Raw genomic sequence first — 9,883 nt, 5'->3', positions numbered from 1 at the left:
CTCTTTAGACGGGGTAAGAAATGGGACAAAGTAGAAGCTGACATTTTTGAATATCTACAATAACAGTGATAATTGCAGTAGTAATGATAATAGATTTTTCTGAGCACCTATTATGCTTAGTCAGCATTGTGCCAGTCCATGCTTTACCTGCATTGCCCTTATCAGGTATGTGATCTCATTTGTCTCATCCATATATATTTTGAATAGGTAGAAAAGTAATCTTAGCTCAATTTTGTAGATAATAAAGGAAAAGATTGAGAAAATATATACAAACTGCCCAAATTCATGTTCATTCATTCAAAACTATTCACGCAATGCAGGCTGGGCGCAGTGGCTCAAAACTATTCACGCAATGTACTCTGTGAAAAGCTAGGACTATGTGTTCAGCAAACATATAATGGTTGCTCTCTCAGAACACAGACTACTTATATTAATTATGTTATAAATAAGTATATAGAGGCAAGCTGGGGTAAGTGCTACACAGGAAAAGTTGAAGTGTCATGAACATATAATAATAACAGAGACTAACCCACTTCGAGAAATCGAGGCATATGACCCCTGGTGGAGGGTTCTGTGAATTGCTATCTGCAGGAAGAGGATAGAATTAATTAGTTGGAAGTGGGGCAAGGTAAGCAGGGAAGAATGGATTTCTTGAGACTTTCCTGACAGAGGGAAGACATTGTATGAATAGACTGAAGTCAGGAGAAAAGGTTTCACAAAGACAGAAAGCATCTTTGGAGCTCAGGGGCAAAAGGGAGTATTGTAGAGGCTAGGCAAAAAAGTCCAGATTATGCAGAGTTCTGTGAGTTGTGTTAAGACATTTGCTTTTTTACTGTACAGAAATGAGGAGCCCTTGATAAATTTTAAGCAGAGCAGAGGAATGACTTTTGCATTAAAAAAAAAAAATCCCTTTGGTTGTAGAGTGGAGAACATAATAATGAGAGAGGGAGTAGAGAAAGGTGCTGGAAAGAAGGATCTTCCAGGAGTGAAGAGGGGCGTGGTGGCCTGACCTAGGTGGTGTCAAAGGGACTGGAAAGAAGTCAGTGGGTATGGGAGATTTTTACGACATAAAGTTAACAAAGCTTGAAGATTGACTGGCATGGGGGTGGAGAAGAGGCTAAAGAAATGGCAGAGCCAGTCATCTCAGATTCAAGTCTAGGGCTCTACACAATGTGACAAGGCCTGCCGGAGCCAGGGACTTGTTCTTAATTTAGATCTTAACTATATCTGCGCAATGAACAGTGAGTGTCGGAACTAGGGATACAGGGACTGGTTAGGAAATGAGGCCACTTCCCAAGCTCTGCTGTGGTATTTTGGATGCTGGAGTTGTGGGAATCTGTGGAGGAGGTGTGTGTGTGTGTGTGTGTGTGTGTGTGTGTGCGCGCGCGCGCGTGTGTGTGTCAGAGAAAGAGAGAGAGAGTTAAGTTTTCTCTCCTGCCCCAGTTTCTATGAGCCGCTCTGTCTTTTGTGTTCTTTGCCAAGAGGAAAGAAAACAGATTGTTCTTGCTTAGAGCATTCAGCTGACTCGACTGATGCCAAACCAAAAAAAGCCCTTAGAACATAATAATAATTGCTCATGTGTACACATCACTTTACAGTTTACCAAGGGCTCTACATTACACTCATAAAACTGCAAAGCCTGTGAGGCAAGCACTCTGCCATTAATTCTACTTCAATTTGAAAGAGACAAAGAATGTTCAGAGAGGTTAAAATGACTGGTTTCAGCCATGTAGCATATTCTCATCATCCAGATCTTCTGACTTTACACTGAGGTCTTCTTCCATTAGCAGTAGCAGGCTTGAGTTCACTGTGAAGGGGCCACCAATGACACGAAGGATTCTGTGTAGTCCTTCCTCATTTACAAAGTCCCTCTATATTGGACATTTTACCTTTATTATCACAACACGACTTAGGTTATTGGTCTCATTCTGTATGAGAAAACAAGGTCACAGATACCCAAGGTCAAACAGTCAGCAAGTAGTACAGTTGGTAATGTAGCCCTGTTCTTATTTTATTGCCCGTTTTTGCCTCCCAGAACTACTGTTAAGCTAAGGGGCATGAGATCTTAGGTTCAAAGTAAGAGAGATTTAAATAATTCAAATAAGATGTGTGTTGGGGATGCTCTCACAAATCCAGAGTCCAGGTTAAAGCTCTCCACTGAATGAGGCCAGGTTAGCAGCAGCTAGGAGTGGTTGGGTTAAGAGCAGCTGTCGCTGCAATCTCCTAATTGGAAATAATTGGGATTCTGTCTCAAACCACAGAGCCCTGATTTAGCCAACTCAGCCTCAACCAGGAAGCATCTGTTGCCATCTCCAATGGCAACAGTTCAATCCCCACTCCAGCGCACCATTCTTCCCTGCCAACTGGCAGGCAGTGACTACTCACACCCTGCCGGCTTCTAGACCCAGCCCTGAGGCCTCGGGAAGAATCAAGTTAGGTCAACGTCTCAAGTTAGGATAAGGTGAAGAGGTGGAGGCGGGGAAAGCCTTAGTAGCACAGTGCTAAATGACTGTCTTTTGGGAAAAGAGAACTAACCTTTCTGAGGATGTATCAGGCACTGTTCTGGGAGACTGACACATGCAAATCTATGTCATGTATAGATTCACAGGATAATGCCATTTTACAGAGGAAGAGATATAATGCCACATAACAGAGGTTATAATGTTGGTCCAAGGTCACAGTGGTGAGTACCACAAGGTGAGTGGTAGAGCTAGGATTAGACCTCTTGTCCCTCCTGTGCTAACGGTCTTTCCACATTTCTACTCAAGTTCATGTTTTGTCATTTCTGTTGCTTTTAGACTCTGTCTGGAGAGTTCCTGGTCTCATTTCTACCTCTATCTCAAGGTAGAGATTAAGAGCCACCTGCTTTTTGAAAATGTCCCTTTCCCGTCAGATAAAGGCATGGGCGGAAAATAGAATCCCAACACTAAAAAAGCTAGGAGAGGACCTTGGGAAAAGAACCCACAAGTTGCTGAGCAGCAAATGATGGTCTTTGTTATATTACCTTGCTTGTGTGATACTGGAAACAGACTTCTGTTTATTGTGTTAATGAATCCGCTGTGATTCTCCACTGCTTGTGCATAATTAAGACGGCCTTTTAAAAAATACCTTCCTCTGGAGTTTGGGAAAACTAAAGTGTTTGTTTGGATTGGTAATAACTAATAACAAAAAAGTATGGCAACTGCTTCCAAAGGAGCTGCAGGAAATGAGCTATCTGCTGGCACAACGAGGATGTTGAGGAGGACCCAACGCCCATAACTCTGTAGGGGTGCAGGATTAGGGAGGCAATTACCTATTCTTCTCCAGTCAACCAATTTTAAGAGATTCTCGTGTCATATTTTAGGAAAAAATTTGTAATTGGAACAGGTCCAAAGAAGAGTCTCCAGATGGCAAAAAGGCTTGGGATGCTTCCACACAGGGATTGGTAAGATGGATAAACTCCTCTGAAGCTCATTTTTCTTATTTTAAAGATGAGCAAATTTGAGGCAATTGGTGTTTCTCAGTTTTACTTTTTTGTTTGCTGTTTATTATTTGTTGTTTGTTTAATGTGGATGGAATGGAGTAATGGATCACAGATCACTGAGAATCTACCTAGCAAATATGTATTGAACACCTACAGTATGCCTGCTACAATCCCAACTACTCAGAATACATCCATAAACACAGGCCTGTGTGGGATGAAAGAAGCAAGTAAACCAACATATGGAGAAGATAATTTTAGATTATGATAGGGGATGTCAAGAAAACAAAACAGAATAATGAGGATAATGTGATAAACAGGAATAAAAAAGTTAATAGTTTGGATGTGAAGGAGGTAATAGTTCAAGTTGAGGATTGAATGGCCAGAAGGAATCAACCAGGCACAGATCTGGAAGCAAGGTGTTCCAGCAGGGGTAACAGCTAATGCAGATTCTCTGCAGCAGATGTCAGTTTGGTGTCTTTTTGGAATACAAATAGGCCTGGAGTGCTGTGGTTCGGTGACTAAGAGGGAGAGGAGAAAAGATGAGGGCAGGGAATAAGGAGGGGTCAGATCATGTAGGACCTGGTCATAAGAATGGGTTCTATTTCAAGTACAATGTGAGGAAGCCTTTTGAGGGTTTTGGTAAAGTAGTGCATGATATTTATGTAATGATATATTTGGACTCTGTCCATAATTAAATGTGCATAATCACAGATTCAATTATTGTTTTAGAGGTTCCCTGCTCTCCCTAAATCCCATTCATGCTCCCCCTCTATTTTAGAAGATTCTTAGGCTCTTTCTAGTTCTTACGTGATGTAAGTCTATACAATGCACATTTGAAGGAATTAGCATTGCCTAGCTAAAAGGCAGTAATTAACAACAATGTTTGATAATATAAAGAATACTGAGCAAGAAAGGGTTTGTATTTATTAAATGGAATGCTGCAGTAGTTTGCACTGCTGGCTCCCATTTCTCACTCCTCCCTGCACGCCCTCTTCCATTCCCTGCTGCAATGTTGTGTTGAGAGTTAACTACTGGATGAAAAGATGCAAGTCCTAACCAGGACCAATATTTAGAAAAGACAGGAAAGGAGAGTGTACCTCCTTTTATTCAAGTCCTAACATTCTTACTCTCTCTTTCATCACACCTTTCCAAATACTTGCACATTTATTTGTAAATATGTTTTGTTTCTTCAGCTTGAATTTAAGCTCCTAGAGTGCTGTATCCCTGCATGATTTATATTTAGATAGGGTCTTGCCTCTCCCAGTAGCCTGAAAAGATTTCAAAAATAGAGACTGTATTCTCATATTTTTAAAAAAATATGCAACACAGTGTATTGTGGGCTGAATAAATTGTGTCTCCCTGCCCCAAAATCCCAAATTCGTATGTTGAAGTTCTAGCTCTAGTATCTCAGAATGTGATTGTATTTGGAGATAGTGCACTTAAAGAGGTTAATAAGGTAAAATGAGGTCATATGAGTGAGCCCTTATCTAATATTACTGGTGCTCCTATAAGAAAAAGTGGGTGGATAGCCTGAAGTCGGGAGTTTGAGACCAGCCTGGCCAACATGGTGAAATCCCATCTCTACTAAAAATACAAAAATATTAGCTGGGCGTGGTGGTGGGTGCCTGTAATCTCAGCTACTTGGGAGGCTGAGGCGGGAGAATCACTTGAACCCAGGAGGTGGAGGTTGCAGTGAGCCAAGATTGCGCCACTGCACTCTAGCCTGGGTGATAGAGAGAGGCTCTGTCTCAAAAAAAAAAAAAAAAAAAAAAAAAAAAAAGAAAGAAAAAGAAAAAAGGGTTGAGGGGATTAGGACATAGACATGCACGTACACAGAGAAAAGGCATCTGAGGACACAGCAAGCTGAGAAGACAGGTCTCAAAAGAAACCAAACCTGCTTGATACTGGACTCCTAGCCTCCAGAACAGTGAGAAAATAAATTTCTGTTGTTTAAACCACCCAGTCTGTGGTTTTTTGTTATGGCAGCCCTGGAAAACTAATATAGCCTGCCATAGAGAGAGAGAGAGAGAGAGAGAGAGAGAGAGAAAGAGAGAAAGAGAGAGAGTGTGTGTGTGTGTGTGTGTGTGTGTAAATAGGTGAAATCACTCATTATTCCAGAAGTTAAATGCCCTAATATTATCGTAAGCTTTGTGAGGGAGACTATATTTCTTCCTTTCATCGCTACATCTAGTTTAGCACTTAACACATTGCAGGCATTCAAAGGTATGTTTGTTTAATCATCAAATAAACAGAGATTTCCTGAAGCTAGAAGGGATCTTCAAGGTCATTTAGGCCAGTAGTTATTAAACTGCTTTGTTCTAGTAGTATCTTTCTGAAAAACAAAATCTTATATGAAGGGCTACTACATAAAGTGGTTAAGAATAGAACTGCTGTGGTTGAAGAGAGAGTATGATAGACGGGGAGGCCTGGCCTCTCCTCAGCTGACTTGTGGACATTCTTGGGTAACTACGGTTGATCTAGAGGCAAGATCAGCTAACTTTTCCTATAAAGGGCCAGTGAGTAAATATGTAGGATTTCTTTATAACTATTCAATGCTACCACTTACCAGAGGTACAGTCATGAGCAGTGTGTATACAAGTGATAGCGGCTGCATTCCAATAACACTTCATTAACAGAAACAGGAAGGAGGTCAGATTTGGCCCATGGACCATAATGTGCCAACCTCTGATCTAGAGCAACCTGGCTATTTCACAAGTGAGGAAATGAGCTCCAGAAAGGACATTGGATGGCTGTATTTATTAAGGCTCTGCTACCAGTTTAATTTCCTGCATCCTATAATAAGAGGTATCATTTTTTTAGGACATACATGATCATATCTCTCCTTAGTTTGTTCAAACTCTGCAAGACTCCCCAACTCCAACAGGATAAAGTCTCAATTCCATAGACAGACAAGAAAGTTCTTTGTGTGATGATTGCTGCTAATTCTTCGCATCTCCTCTTCTCCCACTTCTCTGCACCGACAGCGGCCTCCACTCCCATTCACATCAGGAGCATTCTGAATTATCCTTTTTCATGTCTCTGAATCTTTTAATATGCTATTTTCTTTATCTGGAATTATTTACCTATTTCTCATCATCCTGGATATTCTTTCCTATTATTCAAGATTTTGTGCAAATGTTAATCCCTTCTTTAACATGAAACTGTGTATTAGTTAGGGTACAGGATAAGGGCTATAATAACAGAGAGAACCCAAGACGATAGTTCAAACATTTACTTTCCTGTCCAGAGATAAGTGGTCTAGTCTCAGTTCTACGAGGTCATACAATGGCCCAGGTTACCTCCAAATTATTGCCCCATTGTTCCCTGGGAGTATTAATCTCCCCCAAGCAATTAAGCCTGGCTCACCAGCATCTTGTATTCATTAGGACATGATGGGGTAGGAAGAAGACAGTTCGTTGAGGACAGAAATTGTCTTTTTAAAGATCATGACCCCACAGTTGGATATATCACTTCCATTCACATCTATTAATCAGAACTAAGCCCCATGCCTATGAAAAGGGGCAGGGGTCATGCAGCCAGCGAAATCTTGGCAGGTTCCATTGTTAAAAAGAAGGGAAAACTGGATGAATCCTGAGGGAGTATCAGCTATCTCCACCACAATACTTGTTTAGCCTTCTCTTCTTCTCCTCTCACATCATAGACACACCTTTATTCCCAGCCTTATCACCTTGTTTCACAGTGAATTCTAAATTTGTCTAGATTGTAAGAACTTCAAGGGCAGCTGTTTTCTCTTACTCAGCTTTGTGACCAAGGTTTTTAGCACTAGACTTAGCACCAAGTGAATGAATCCAAACAATAAAAATGGCAGGCCCCAATGAGATCACTTGGACTCGGGAAGGGGAACATCACACACCGGGGCCTATCATGGGGAGGGGGGAGGGGGGAGGGATTGCATTGGGAGTTATACCTGATGTAAATGACGAGTTGATGGGTGCAGCACACCAACATGGCACAAGTATACATATGTAGCAAACCTGCACATTGTGCACATGTACCCTACAACTTGAAGTTTAATAATAATAAATAAATTAAAAAAAAAATTTTTACTTTATGTCCACAGTAAAAAAAAAAAAAAAAATGGCAGGCCCAGAGAGCTTAAGCGACGCTTCCAGTTCAGTCAGTACCAGCAGAAAAGCCTGGCTCTTTCCTGTCCTGATTTGGAGAGATCATAAAGAGATGGTTATAAAAGTCAGATTTCAGGTAACAGAGCTAAGGTTTTAGGAAGCACTGATAACAGCTACCAGGAGAGGCTCAGGTCAGTTCACAGGGACAAATGAGGCTCACCCATGCTGCAATGTGTGTACTTGAGGGAGACTGCTCAGTCCCCATATGGCAGATGGGGACAGTTGCATGCCTTACTCCATGCCAGCTAGCCACTCTGTGCCCACTTCCTAGCTCTCTTCAAAGGCAGGAAGTTGTTTATCTGGCTGGTCAAGTCTGTATCATTAATTGGGCCACAGAAGGAGAGTTGACAGGCTTACTATGCCTGGAAAATCAGAAATCAGATATTAGCACTTTTCTTGCACGTCCTCTACCTCCACTAGAGGCAGAAAGCACAAGTTAAGCCTGCGTCCCCCGCTGGGAAAAAGCTAAGTCTTTCTCCCTCGGGCAGGCTTGAGTGTGCTAGGGCAAGTGAGATTTCAGGAGCAGGAGAACATACATTTAAGCTTTAACAGTAAGCATCAGCTCCAACCAAGCTCTTTACCAAAGAGCTCAGCCTTGTTTTCTTAGAGACTTGCACATGTAATCACACAAAGTGGGACATGTGATTTTCATGGAATCATTGTTCCTTTATCTTCAAGACGTAATGCGTGGATTAACGCAGGCTTCAGGTCCCTCTTCATCCAAACCCTCTCTTCAGCTATCCTATCACCTCACAGCCCCAGAGGCTCTCAACATCACCCGAGCTCTGTGATGTTTGCACAGAGACAGTTGGGCTGCATGTCTGTGGGCGGTTTAAGATCCTGTGAATTACGCAAATCCTGGCTCTTATATCATCAATTATTCTGGTCCTTCGTGTGGGCCTGTGTGGGCTGCAATAGTGTGATTTCTGGTTCTCGCCCTGCGGGGACACTTAGCAGCCTGACCTTTTGAGTCACTTCTTTACTGAATCGCTTTCCTTATTCGTAATGCCCCCGCTCCCACCTTTCTCTACTCGATACCCTTTTTGACTGGCACACTGATTCCTAACTTGCACAATTGTGTTCTCAGGTTCTCTTTCTCCCTTTTGGGTGTAGAGTTCATTATCCACCTGAAAAAAAAAATCAAGTGCAAATGTTTCCCCTTTAGTTTCCTGATTATTTTAAGGCAATGGTTTGTTTCCAAAAATAATGAGGACAGGGAAATGTTCTACAAGGGTAATGGAAAAAACAAAACAACACAAAAAACCTTTCTTGTCTTGAGCACTGAATTTGTTTTCACTTTTAAAATTATATAAATATATATAAATTATAATTATATGTAAATACATATATAAATTATAAATATATTATATTATATAATTGCCCTAGCACACTCAAGCCTGCCTGAGGGAGAAAGACAGCTTTTTCCCAGTGGGGACGCTAGTTTAGCTTGTGCTTTCTGCCTCTAGTGGAGGTAGAGGATGTGCAAGAAAAGTGCTATCTGATATAATATAATATAATATAATATAATTTAATAATTATATAGAACTATATTATATATAATTATATATTATTAATTATATATAATTAATTTTATATAATTATATATAATTATATATAGAGAGAGGTATAAACATATATATCTTACTTAAAGAATAATTTTCACATCAGAAATAATAGTTATCAGATAAAATAAAATATATAAATAATATAAATGTGTATATAGGTATAGATGCAATTTTATACCACAGTCTACTGTCAGAAATAGCCTCCTAAGGATGGCTGTTCTGGGCATTTCACTCCCATTTTTTTGTTGTTGTTGGTTGGTTTGTTTTTTTAGACAAGGTCTTGCGCTGTCTCCCAGGCTGGAGTGCAGTGGCATGATCCTGACTCACTGCAACCTCTGACTCCCAGGTTCAAGTGATTCTTCTGTCTCAGCCTCATGAGTAGCTGGGATTACAGTTGCGTCCACCTCACCTGGCTTTTTTTTTTTTTTTTTTTTTTTTTTTTTTAAATTTTAGTAGAGACGGGCTTTCACCAAAATGGCCAGTCTGGTCTCGAACTCCTGACCTCAAGCAATTCGCCTGTCTTGGACTCACAAAGTGCTGGGATTACAGGGGTGGGTCACAGTGCCCGGCATCATTCTCATTCTAATAGAGATCCAGTGGCACTTGCACAGCAATGTGCCACCAGATAACTGCTGCTGTTGCTTCATTTCTATAGTTCTCTGAAGCCGGAATAATATTACCAGCTCTAAAAGCTGGAATCTGGGAGTGGG

This window comes from Chlorocebus sabaeus, chromosome 12, assembly GCF_047675955.1.
Source record: "Chlorocebus sabaeus isolate Y175 chromosome 12, mChlSab1.0.hap1, whole genome shotgun sequence".
Classification (NCBI taxonomy): domain Eukaryota; kingdom Metazoa; phylum Chordata; class Mammalia; order Primates; family Cercopithecidae; genus Chlorocebus; species Chlorocebus sabaeus.
Note: the sequence above shows the minus strand (reverse complement) of the source record.